This window comes from Protopterus annectens, chromosome 3.part1 (genome assembly GCF_019279795.1).
Source record: "Protopterus annectens isolate FY-2018-M chromosome 3.part1, PAN1.0, whole genome shotgun sequence".
NCBI lineage: Eukaryota > Metazoa > Chordata > Ceratodontiformes > Protopteridae > Protopterus > Protopterus annectens.
The window spans coordinates 1,292,618,687-1,292,632,759 of record NC_056732.1 but is presented as its reverse complement, the minus strand read 5'-3'; the positions used below and the strand labels follow the sequence as shown (position 1 = coordinate 1,292,632,759).

At 40.4% G+C, this 14,073-nt stretch overlaps 1 protein-coding gene across 1 annotated transcript in view; it reads left to right on the top strand.

Annotated features, from left to right (window-relative positions):
- LOC122798421 (lymphocyte antigen 6B-like) overlaps positions 1 to 14,073 on the top strand; it is a gene marked incomplete in the record, with an annotated part of 880,405 nt that overhangs the window by 835,454 nt on the left and 30,878 nt on the right.

Sequence of the window (14,073 nt, the reverse complement as noted above, 5' to 3'; positions counted from 1 at the left end):
GGGGAAAGTGTAGTTAGGCAGCATGGAATGTTGGTCTGTGGGATGACGTTGGTGATCAAGAAGAGGAGGAGGAGTGTGAAGGCAACACCCAGGATCAAATGGTGGAAACTGAAAAAGGGTGATTGTGAAGCTGAGTTCAGGGAAGACTTAAGACAGGAGGTGGATAGCAGTGAAGAGTTACCAAATATCTGTGTAACTACAGTGCAGCTAGTAAGGGAGACAACTAGAAAGGTGCTTGATGTGACACCTGGAAAGAGGAAGGAGGAGAAGGAGACCTGGTGGTAGAAGGAGAAAGTACAGGGGAGTATACAGAGAAAGAGGTTGGCAAGGAAGAAGTGGGATTGTCGGAAAAATGAAGAAAGTAGACAGGAGTATAAGAAGATGAGGTGCATGGCAAAGAGAGACCTGGCAAAGGCTAAGGATGAGGCATATGGAGGGTTGTATGAAAGGCTGGACACTAAGGATGTAGAATAGGACCTGTACTGATTGGCTAGACAGAGGGACCGAGCTGTGAAGGATGTGCAGCAGATAAGGGTGATAAAGGATAATGAGGAAAATGTATTCACAAGTGAGGAGAGTGTGTTGTGCATATAAAAAGATTATTTTCAGTGGTTGTTGAATGAAGAGAATGAGAATAGGAGTAGGTTGGATGATGTAGGTATGTTGAATCAGGAAGTGCAGTGGATTAGCAAGGAGGAAGTAAGGATAGCTATGAAGAGGATTAAGAATGGAAAGGCTGTTGGTCCAGATTACATACCTGTGGAAGCATGGAGGTGTTTAGGAGAAATGGCAGTGGGCTTTGTAACCAGCTTATTTAATGTAATTTTGGAAAGTTAGAGGATGTGTGAGGGGTGGAGAAAAAGTGTTTGGGTACCGATTATAAAAATAAGGGTGATGTGCAGAGCGGTAGTAACTACAGTGGGATAACATTGATCAGTCATAGCATGAAGTTATGGGAAAGAGTAGTGGAAGCTAGGTTAAGAAGGGAGGTGAGGATTAGTGATCACAGTATAGTTTCATGCCAGGAAAGAGCAGTACAGATGCAATGTTTGCTATGAGATTGTTGATGGAGAAGTACATAAAAGGCTGGAAAAAGTTGCGTTGTGTCTTTGTTGACTTAGAGAAAGCATATGGCAGGGTGCCTAGAGAGGAGTTGTGGTATTGTATGAGGAAGTCAGGAGGAATCTGTACGAGTGCTACAGGATATGTACAAGGGTAGTGTGACAGCAGTGAGTTCTGCAATGGGAGTGAGAGGTGCATTAAATGGAGGTGGGATTAAATCAGGGTTCAGCTCTGAGCCCTTTCTTATTTGCAGTGGTGATGGACAGGTTGATGGACAAGATCAGACAGGAGTCCCCGTTGACTGTAATGTTTGCAGATGACATTGTGATCTGTAGTGAGAGTAGGGAAAAGGTTGAGGAGACCCTGGAGAGGTAGAGATATGCTCTAGAGAGTGGAGGAATGATGGTCAGCATGCCTATGACAGAATATATGTGTGTGAATGGTAGGGAGGATAGAGGAATGGTGGTGATGCAAGGGGTAGAGTTTGCAAAGGTGGATGAGTTTAAATACTTGGAATCAGCAGTTCAGAGTAATGACAATAGTGGGGGAGAGGTGAAGAAGAAAGTACAGGCAGGATGGGGAGGATGGAGAAGAGTGTCAGGAATGATTTGTGACAGACGAGTACTATTAGAGTGAGAGGGAAGGTCTACAAGATGGTAGTGAAACCAGTTATGTTATAATGGTTGGAGGCAGTGGCATTGACAAAAAAGGAGGAGTCAGAGCTGGACATGGAAGAGTTAAAGATGTTAAGATTTGCACTGGGTGTGACAAGGATGGAGAGGATTAGGGATATGTATGTTAGAGGGTCATCCAGGTTGGACAGTTTGGAGATGAGGCCAGAGAGTAGCAGGATTATGTTGGTTTAGATATGTACTGAGGAGGGCTGCTGAGTATATTGGGAAAAGGATGGTAAGGATGAAGCTGCCAGGTAAGAGGAAAATAGGAAGGCCTAAGATAAGGTGTATGAATGTGTAGATAAAGGACATGCAGGTGGTTGGTGTGACAGAACAAGATTCAAAGGACATTAGGAAATGGAGACAGATGACCCGCTGTGGCATCCCTTAATGGGAACAGCCAAAGGAAAGGGAAGGAGATGCTGTGATGTCAGTCTTCACAGGTTGCCAATGATTTGCCAGATATAACACAACTCTATGAGTAAATAACTACAAATATGAGGCAAACATGTGGTCAGTGTGCATAACACTGTACAGTTGAATGGTATGAGCTCAGTATATCACATGCAGTTCAACACACACATCTGCACCAGTATTTCACTATGCAAATACCCTGTATAGGTCTCTCACATTTCTGAGATAAACATGTGTATCAAAGTTGTATTCACAATTAACATATGGATATCTGCAGCATCCCAGTAGATGGCCCAGCAGTATCACCGTCAGTATTGTTCAACACATACTCCAGTAGAAGTCATATGTGAGCATTCCTTTCCTGGGGTGACTCAGGGGCGTGAGCTGTGATCTATGTCACTGCAGACAGACCCAGTTGCTATGGCCATAGGTTCTGATCAGCAATATATCAGAACAGCAAGTCTTGTTGAGACATATTTGTTGAACTTCTTATTTACCATTATTGCATACCCCTACTGCATTCCATTACATGCTTACTTGTTTGACATACTTTTTGTCCAGGTATGGTTGGTTTTATTCCAAAATGTGTAGCTTGTTTTTTTTTTTCTTTTGTCTGTGTGTGTCCCTCCCCCAAACAGATGTAGGGTATACATCTGTTTTGCATAGGCGGCAGCTTGCCTTTTGTAGGTAATGCTCATGAGCAGCTGATGACCTGTGCACCAACTGGTGTCCCCCACTTGCTAATTGCATGCAGAACAGCTATGGTGTTATTCCTATAGCCAATGGGATGGCAACACACTCCTATAATTGAGTACTTCATGTGGGCATTGCTCCTTTTCCTTGCCTGTGGGGACAACTTCATGAAGGTGTGTGAACAACAGCATCACAGAGGGTAGTTGGAAATAACTCTTACAACGAAAACTGTGGAGACAGCCCAACAAACTGGCGGAAAATGTTCCAGACATAAGGACAGAATGTAAGTATTGCTGTTATACAGTGGCATTAATGCTAGTTTAACAGGGTTTGTATGGACATGGCTTTTCTGCTTGATTTTAAGTCTGACAGTGTTATGTGGTTGAAATAATTCTCATCTGTAGGGCTATCCACAGAATCTCCAGATGTTGGACTCTCATGTTTGGTGTGTTCCTCAGACATTATTTGTCTTTGTAAAATCAGTTGCATATGGTCGATATTGCAGTCAGTAAATGGTATGATCCAGTTGTGTTTCTGACTTCATATCCCTCAGAAAAAATATGTTACAAAAAACCCTGTTACACCAGCAACTGTTGCAGTTTATATCAGCAATATTTCACATATGCCCCTGTTTTGTGGCCTCTGTCCCCCAAGTATGTCAGGCTTTGTCCAGATGTCATGCAATAAGAAGGTGATAGGTAGGGTATATCGTTATGTACTGCCTTCATTCCTTACACCATCTCAGTGATGTATCAGACTGCCAGACATGTTATGTGTAAGAGGCCTTATATATGAGGACAAAGCCTGGACATTCTGGGGAACTCAAAACAGTTGAGAGGTCTGTGTATTTATTGCAATTGTTGACAGACTTTCAGGATTGTGTAGCAGTGTAGTGTGCCAATGTTATTTGGCCTGTGTAGCAAGGGGGCTAGATGTATGTGTTATGGCTCCTTTTCTATCTGCCTGTGCATGCTGCTCCAGTTTCTGGTGGTCTATTGCCTGTATATGTTTGTAGAGACAGACTGAAACATTTCCCATAACACCATCAGGCATCATACTACAATGTGAATTGGGCCAGTATATGTAGGGGTAATGTGTGAGTGGCAAACATGTTGAGATGATTTTGCTCACACGGTCCTTATACTGTACTGTTCATTTAGCTGTGGAGAAACTGGTTGTGGGTATGCACTTTCACACTGGTGTCTGTTTTTCAGAGTTGTTACATCCCTGTAGTGCCTGATATATTTGCAAATATATGGACAATTCCACATAGTGGATTTGGGTTAGTGCTGTGTCAGTCTGACTGTAGTTTGGACGGTGCTTGGTGACATGCTTAGGAGCTGAGTGTAGTTTCCCTGATGTGATGTTATATCCAGATATTTGTTGGCTGTACTGTTGCCTGGCCCCCATAAGTGTTGTGTATTTCTGACACATCAGTGGGATGATGTGAGAATTTCAGTCACTAACTAGTGAGATGTAATTGAGTGTTGGACTTGTGTTATTTCAGTCAATATATGGTAGGACAGGCAGGATGGTGTTGCTGCAGCAACTGTGTCAGCTTATCTACTCCAGTATTTCAGATATGTCCCTATTTCCATGGCTTTCTCCCCCCACTTTGTCAGGCTTAGTCTAGATTCATTGCCCTAAGGGTTTCTTAGCCTGCCTCTCGACTGGCTGGATTGTTGCAAAATGTCCAGGTTTATTGCTCATATTTCTGGTCTGTTCCACACATTCATTATTTTTATTTGCGTAGTAAATCACTGTGATGATCTGAGGATTTCTGACAGTAAATGATGACATACATTTCAGTTTCAGAACTAACATCCTTCAGAACATGTATGCTGAAACAAACCATGTCACTCAGGCAACATTCTGTATCTATAAGAGCAATATTTAAAATATGTCCCTTGTTTTGCCCCATTATCCCCTTTTGGACAGCCTTTGGCCAGATTTCTTGCACTAAGAGATTGAGAGGTATGGTTCTGAGGTATGAATCAACTACATGTTATGAGTGTATATATATATATATATATATATATATATATATATATATATATATATATGTGTGTGTGTGTATTTTATATGTATATCTCCATTTATATTATGGATATATTTTTACACACACACACACACACACACACACACACACACACACACACACATATATATATATATATATATATATATATATATATATATATATATATATATATATATATATATATATATATATATATATATATATATATATATATATATATATATATATATATATATATATATATATATATATATATATATATATATATATATATATATATATATATATATATATATATATATATATATGTATATATATATATATAGATATAGATATATATATATATATATATATGCATCTCCAGGCATATATGCATGTGTATCTGTATATATACAAAACCTGACTGATTCTACAGAATCTTTTCCCTACTGTTGAATGACTTTGCTGTGTGGTGTGTTTACAAAAGCATCAGTAATCCTTACAGCTAAAGTGGTGTAGTGGTACATTGCTCTGACTTTGGTGTACATGGCCCTGGGTTTTAGACTTGGCAGGGCTGATTATTTTGTTGCTAGGCAGAACAGTGGCTGATGGAAACAAAGTCATTAAAGCAGATTTTGAGCAATTGTAAGTGGGTTTGTGTGTGTTTGCACGATGTCGAGTGGTGACAACACAGTTACATGTACAGATGCTTAATCTGTGTTGGCTCTACTTAGCATCGCTCAAACTCGCTTACTCCCGCTTACTCACATTTACGCTTACACCCGTGCTAATTTCTTTAAAAGAAAAGAAAAAGGAATGATAGGAAAGTGGTGAAAAAAGGGTAACAACAGTAGAACAACAGTAGGAAAAATAGCTAGGGATGTTCAGGATGGGTGTAGGGAAGGTCCATAACTGTCCATTTCTTATACAGCAACTGCTGTGCATTTTTAGAGAATTTGGAGGTGAATTTGGACACTAAGACTTCAGAGAGAGGGGTGAAGACAACAGTAATGTGTTGTCAAGCCAATTGTACCAGGTTACATGTGTCCAGTGGACACATGTGCAAAATGGGCAGCTATGTATGGGGCAAAATATTTTTTGAGAACAGATGCCCTTTTTTTAAGGTGAATGTTGAGGAAGGATAGTAGGTAAAATTGGGGAGGTAAGTTGGGTAGGAAGACTGACAAGACAGACAAGACAGCAGACAGGGCTGGTATATGACACATGTGGGGGGTAAACACCTTGGAAGGAGAGGGTGGTTGGGAATCAGATGCCCATGAGCCCCCAAATGAATACAGCGGGACTGAAGTCCCCACCCTTGGGCAGTCACCACTGCACCTTCACTGCCCCAAAGGTGGCTGTGCTGGGGACTGGACAGGAGGGGCAGGCTGACCCTCCAGATGTGCCAGGTGGCCATCAATCTGGCACAGCTGGCCGCCAGTCTCTTTCTGGATGGTGCTGTGCACCAAACCCAGACCCGACTATGGATAACAGGTTCCTGTCCATACCTGCTCATGAGGGGGATCAGCCCCATCCCCTGAGGCATTTCCACCTGAAGGTTGTGCAGGGCCAGTAGATGAGGAGGTTCGAGCTTTGGTCCCAGATGTGATGGGGCCTGGTGCCAAGGGCAGATGAGGCAGGACAGGCAGTTCTGCTGAGATCTGCCTTCCCAGACATGCTATGGTGTTGAGGTTTTACAAAATATGTTGGTTAGTCGTGAACATCACATTTCAAGGTTAATTCTAACAGCATGCATGGGTGTTCCAATTGAGCCCATAAAACAGTTTTGAAAAAGTTGCATAGCAAACAGAACACATGCATAAATGGAACCACAGTAAGCAATAAAACGTCATGCGGGTTACATTGACAGCAACGGGCCACCAATGATAGTATTTGAACGGAATGAAGTTCATTAATATTCACACAAGTCAATATTTGTAGAACAATAGGACACATGTCCCAACAGTAGGTTTTATTGATGCAGATAGGTGTGGGGGAGAGAGAGGGAAGTCAGTTAACTACTGTATAGACTTCAATATTGTACAACTCTACTGATCATTACTCTACTCATTACTCTCCAGGTCTGATCTCACCATACATCTACCTATGGCCTGGGATTGGACAAGTGGAACTGTTGCACACAGTGTATTAGTAAAACCTTCTTACAGCTACTACAAACATTTCCTTACTTGGCAGACCTGTGGAGGAAATTTCTGTTAACACTACCTGACTGTTTCTACACATATTCACATATTCAGGGTTACATATGTGACATTGAAAGGGGTGCCCTGCACTCATGCTGTGTGGGTGTGCTACTGACATACTCCACCTTGATTTCTAGGGTCTATATTAAATTATCGAATGGCACAAATGTTGAACGGCCAAAATATTGAAAGTGCCATTCACATTACTTGGTTTTGTGGGGGGCTGTGCCCCCATACCCCCCGCTAATTATATATATATATATATATATATATATATATATATATATATATATATATATATATATACCAACTCCGAGATTGCACTATAGTGAGGAAAGGGCAAAATCCCTGATCTTCACTGCACCCCAATCCCACAAACCAGAACTCGATGAACGGCACTTTCGATAATCTGGCTCTTCAACATTCGTGCCGTTCAATAATTTAATATAGACCCGATTTCTATCAGTCTCCCATGTTATTGGCACCAGTGACCACTAGCCATGACAGAGTGACACTTGAGGGACATGTATCTGGCAAAGTGTTTGGTGTACATGCTGTCATTTGCAGGCATGGAGTTGGACAGCGGAAGTGTTGTACACAGTGTATTAATAAAGCCTTCTTACAGCTACTACAAACATTTCCTTATCTGGCAGACCTGTGGAGGAAATTTCTGTTAACAATACCTGACTGTTTCTACACATATTCACACATTCTTGGTGAAAATATACATACAGCTTACTACCACTCCCGGGATTAGAACCATGTCTGTTTGTGCAAAAAGGTGCACCAAGGTTGTGTTCCATCACTATGAGATACTAAGGAACTGTTGTTTCTTGTTTGACTGTTTTCTTCTTAACACTCTCTGGTTTGGACAATCTAACCTTGCAATTCTGGCATTCATGCATGGCAGATGGTTCTTGTACTGTGCATTAATACTTTGGATATTACAGTCTGGAAAGCACTGGTTAACACACAGCAATGCTGCATGGGGTATAGTAAAATACTTTACACATTATTCAGAGTTCAGATATTGGTACATGGAACCTTTCATGTGGTTTTATATCCTGTTTTACAGCTCCACAATCTTTCTCAGATGAGCCTCATTTAATTTATGCTGTCAGAGCCAAAGTTGCTGTGCAGAACCTGTACACATTTATATTCCTACCACAACATACCACAGTAAAGACAACAGGCTGGTGTTTGTAATTTTATTAAATGGTACTTACACTTTTATTAATGGATATCATGTACATCATTATTAGTCTAGCTAACATAGTTTATTCATTACACACAGTACACACTTTACCTACTGGCAGTAGGCAATCTACACCTTTGTATTATTTTGCCTGTATACTACAAGCTAGATTTGTACTCAACAGCCTCCCAGTGTAGCCTTACCAACCTGTTGGCATGGGTGTCCACATTCATAGCCCTCTCATCTGCAGCTGTACGGGAGATAAACATTTATGCATACCTGTCTATCACATACTCAGGCTGGACTTCGGTAAACACTAACTGATACTGATACTTACACATTGCTGGGACATTTTGTGCCTGTGCATCTTGGGTCCACTTGTCCAAGAGCTCCCTCTTCCTATGCATGAGGTCAGCAAAATGGTGCCAGACCTGTTCACCAGTTCAAGGGAGGCCAGTAGCACTGGTGAGATCATGTGCAAGATGGTCCCAAGCCTCTGCTTTATATTGGGAGCCCTGGTGCAGTCTCTCCTCATGATCTTTCACTAGGAGTCCAACCATGACCCTGGAATCCTGAATGCCCCAGCATTGCACCCAAAAGTGCAAACCCTCTCCTACGCCAACCATAGTGCCTGCAAGAATGCGCTACAACTGGTTATGGTTGTATTCCCACCTGTGAGGTTTAAATAGAGCCAAATTCATATCCTTTGTCATCATTGGGCCATTTTGAATATGCTGAGCTAAGCTAAGTGACACGCAAACCCACTTAGCTAAGGTTGGCAGTGCTTAAAGGGATAGATGTTGAGTAATGCTTACCAATGCAAAAATCCACTTAGCTGGGATACTTATTGCTTAGCATTTACATTTTAGCAATGCTTACATCAGCTTAGCATAGCTGAGCACTACATAGCATTGCTCACATTTCATTTTATAAAGTATCAGGATAGTGGGATTGATTCAGCATTACTGACATATTATACTTTTATGTTTACCTTCCATGACATCTCCCTATGTGCTTTCATTAAATTATATTCTTGTGTGACTATACTGTATGGTGCACTTGTGTTTATATGGAGACTGTGAGCCCTGGTACTGGCCCTGCAGCAGTCTTTCCTCCATGGTCTTTCATTAGGAATCCAACCATAACCCTGGACTCTTGGATACCCTAGCACTGAGCCTGAAAACACACACCCTCACCTACACCAGCCATAGTGCCTGCAAAGATCAGTTATAACTGGTTATGTCTCTATTCCCACCTGCCCCATTTAAATGGTGCTATACACCTGCCCTTTGCAGTCATTGGACCATTTTGAAAAGGTTAAGCTCTACTAAGCAGTGTGCAAATCTGCTGAGCCGGTTTTACCACTGCTTAAATGAAAAGTTGTTGAGCAGTGTTTAGCTGTGCTCAAATCCACTTAACTGAGCTACCTGCTGCTTAGCAATCACATCTTAGCAATAGTTACACTTGCTAAGCATAGCTGAGCATTGCTAACCAATGCTCACTTTTAATTTTTTAATATATCAGAGGACTGCTTTCATTTATTAAGTGTATATCATATACTTTACCTGACATCCCTCTATGTGCTTTTCTTACATTGGCAAGGGGTGTGACTATACTGTATGGGGCACTTGTGTGTACATGGGTAGTTTTGCATATTATATGCACTCACACTTACATTGTACACCAGCTACACTACCCTGGTTGTCAAAACACCAGTTCTATATTAAATCATTGAATACTTAAAAAAGCGAATGCTGATTTATCGACTCCCCATGTAAGCGAAAGCTTACAATCCCAAACACTTGGAACAGCAATTTTTTTCCCAGGAAAAAAAATAAAATCTTCAAAACATTACATAAAGTGGGGGGTTTGCTACAGTGAGGAAAACAGCAAAGTAACAGAGGCTGCCAAGCGATTTCTTTGATTATATAATAGGAACCTGCAATAAACAGTTGCTACATAATTTAAGTTTACAAAAATAATTTTAACACTACTTTCCCATAGAAAAATTAGCTGTCTGTCTTTGTACTCAAACCATGAATACCTGTATGTAAAGCCGGGATTCTTACTACTACACTGTCTCAGCTTGGAAGTTTTGTTTCTATATTTGTATTTATCTCCTATGGGATGTTTAAGCTATGGTAAGCGGAGGGCCATAACACACACACCAGCTTATCTATGTGTAAACATTCCTTAGCCTAGAAAAACAACTATTATTATTATATTATTATATGATATAAGTGAGTCTTGTGGTGTTCTGACAAGTCATTGAGGACTGCATTTGGGAAATAATGGCATTAATTTGGCTTTCAGGCTTCTATCCTTCAGGGACTCCTGCTAATACATATCCTGTTTTCTATGAACTTTCTAAGTGTGTGAGGGCAATTTTTCAAAGGTGTCCCTATTTTATTGCTTTTCCCCCATTATTTGTGCCTTTGTCCATATGGACTGCTGTCAGAGAATATCTGCACACATTTTCTTTCATACCTCTATCCTTCCATAATTCATGCTACTGCATGACCTGTTTTTTATCAACTTTCTAAGTTTGTGGGGCAATATGTATGTTGTGGCCCTTTTGAGGGATTTATCCCCCATTATTTGTGCATTTGCACACATTTCCTGCTTTAGCAGGTTGCGGAGGTGTCATACGGCACTTTTACAAGGCAGGGTGTGTGTCACAGAAACTGTCACACACCCTCTGCATTACTTTCCTGATGTTGTGTTTATTTCAGTGTCCACAGACACTGAAATGGTCATTTATTTCATTTCAGTGTCCATGGACACTGAAATAATGGCATAATATTAGAGTAATTCCCTAATTTTATGCCAGATCCTATTAGAAAGTGTCATACAGCACTTTCTGAGTGCAGGGGGTGTGTTCAATGTCCATGCACTACTTGAACATGCCTCCTGCACTCGTTGATGACTCGTGTCCATATAAGTCGAACAGCAGTGCGCCTTCATGAATATACAAGGCACACTGCTGTGCTATACAGATACGAACCACTCCATGCAAGAATAGTGCTATTCTTGCATGGAGTTTATTAAATCCCTGGGATTATCATATAGAGTTTATTGAATCCCAGGGTTTATCACATATTGTTATACCTTGTCATTATGTCTGGTCTGTATAGCAATAAATCAGCTCTTAGAATACTTGCATATACATATGGTGACACTGTATAGCTCACTCCAATAACATTGGTCTTGGTCACACTTACCATTTTGCTAATAGGCTCATCACACAGTAGGATTTGTCATCCTTTTTTGAAACAAATGGATTGTGGCAGTCATAACTACCTTAAAGTCTTGGTTGAAGGGCCCATAGGTAGCAAAGTTGTGCCAGACTTTAACAGGAGTGTGCATGTGTGTGTGTGTGTGTGTGTGTGTGTGTGTGTGTGTGTGTGTGTGTGTGTGTGTGTGTGTGTGTGTGTGTGTGTGATTCAAAACTCAAATACCAAAGTGTGTGTGTCAGTTATTTGGCCAGGAAACCGAAATACTGGTTGGACAGAAAGGCTGATAGATGTTTTGGATTGACTGCTCTGCTGAAAAGGCATTAGCTACACCATTACCTTTACATATAGTGCAGAGTCAGCACTGTGATTATGGAAATGAGGTATCAAATCATTAGCATTCCAATATACCAAAAGCTGCAGGAAATGTAAGGAATGTAAACATGATGTAAGGATCTATTTGATTACATGCACACACCCAAGCAATGCAAGGACCAGCACTGAGAAGTGTTTCCTGTTAATGGCTACAGGTGTCTTTGATTACCCTGACTGCAGCAGCAATCAGCGCTCACATTCTCCCCTTTTTGCTATACACCTACTAGGTGGTGTCAGAGAGAAGAGATTTAAAACAGGACTGAACATACACTGAATTATTTAAGTTGATGACAGTCCTAACATTAAAATGCTGGCTAAAATGACCATAGTTGCTAGCTCTTAGTAGGAAACATTATTCATATTATAGGGAGTGCTATATGCATTGTTAAAAAGGGTGTAAGAAGCATATTTCATAGAATATTTTGAATAGGACTATATCAGTAATGGAAATTGATAATGTTAAACCTGTTCCTTGCAAGCAATGTCTCAGTGAGCCTTGCATAATGAAAATATGCTATTTAGCATAGTTTAATGTTTCAGATATATACATATCCTAATGTATGTCCACCTTCCTAGACATGAGAATGAATACTTTTCATATAAACATCACTTCCATATGTATAATGGGCACCATACTTTTATTGTAATTATAGTGACTCATCACATATCCTAACTATGTGTTTAGGACCCTTATGTCTTCTGAAATATGCATGTAACGTAAACCAGCATGTACTACTGATCATCACATTCAACTGCATCCAAGTTAACCATATTTACTTGTAATAATGACGTTTACGTAGGAATGCATTACAATATGGGATTACAACAACACACATATAGGCCTCTGGGAAGTGTATGTCCACTTACTGAAATATCACTAAATGCCAGAATTCCATGGCATACACTTAGTCCTCCTGGGCAATGTCAGTTAATACCATTAGCTGCAATTTTTGTCTCGTTTATCCCAGGGGTAAGATTCCCAGTTGTTTCAATAATATTTTAACTTTGGATATGCCTCAACCTGATAATATGTCAGAATTCAGCCATGTTTCACCTTCCAAAGTGCAACCCTCAAAAGCCATGCCAGTAAGCAGTCCATTGTTGAATACTGGAACCTGTGATAATGGGTAGTTCAATGCCATGTTTCACACCTTTACTGCTGTGTGCTGTAAGTAGTGTCCATGTGTCTGCCAAGACGTCCAACTGTTATTCAGTCAGGCAAATGCAGGTGGCAAGGCTGTGCATGTTTGTGTAATACCGGTTATATGTTAGATCTAAATTAGTTGCTAATTCAGACATATTTTGTTAACTTGACTTTTGCAAACATGGCTGTCAATGATGAGAATGGTGCTAAATGTATAGTACAAAGGTTTGGTTTTGAGCAATCCAGGATATTTGTAGCACTTCCTGTGAAGTGCTACAGCCGTATGCTGCTACAGGAGGATTTTACTGGGTTTCAGTATAAGGTTGAGGCTTGGAATAACATAGTCAAGGCCGTCTCTAATGCATATGGCATTCCACACAATGAGGAACAATGTCATCATCACTATAGTGACCTTAACAAGCAAAAGCAGGACCTACTAAGCTGATGGGTAGAAGGCTAAATTTAGGACTAGGAACGCCCACCAGATGTGAAATATAATGACCCATTATTTCTCTATGATATGGCAGTAATTAGCCAACCAATGCAGTTGCTCATCATGCTTTTCATACATATTTTTTTTTTTGTGTTCACTACTGGCGAAAAACTTATCTCAGACAGGCACATGGTAAGTATGAATTAAGTAAAAATTAAATCCATAATATTATTTTCATTCTCTTAAGCACTTGCATCTCATGCAGGCATACCTCATTATTCATCTCAAGCATGCATGCCTTCCCCAATAACTGTTGCTGCTTGCATAAGGCAGTTAAATGCCAGCTGTGTTGTGTCTGGGCCAGAAACAGTTTGTTTTTGCTTTCTTTGATTTTGTGTTGATTTATTCCCTTCTTCTGTTTTGTATATTGTGATTCATTTTCTTCATGCTGTGTTTTACCTGTATTCTGCTTTTAATTGCATATCTGAAATAGGAAAGAGACTGTAGCTGTGTCGCTTGTGAGTCTCACAGAAATTAAATTTTCCCTAACCTCTGATCCTGGTGCTGTTGTGTTTTTAAACTCATCTGTCTTTCTAGTTGCATGTCCCTGATGTTAATTTGACCAC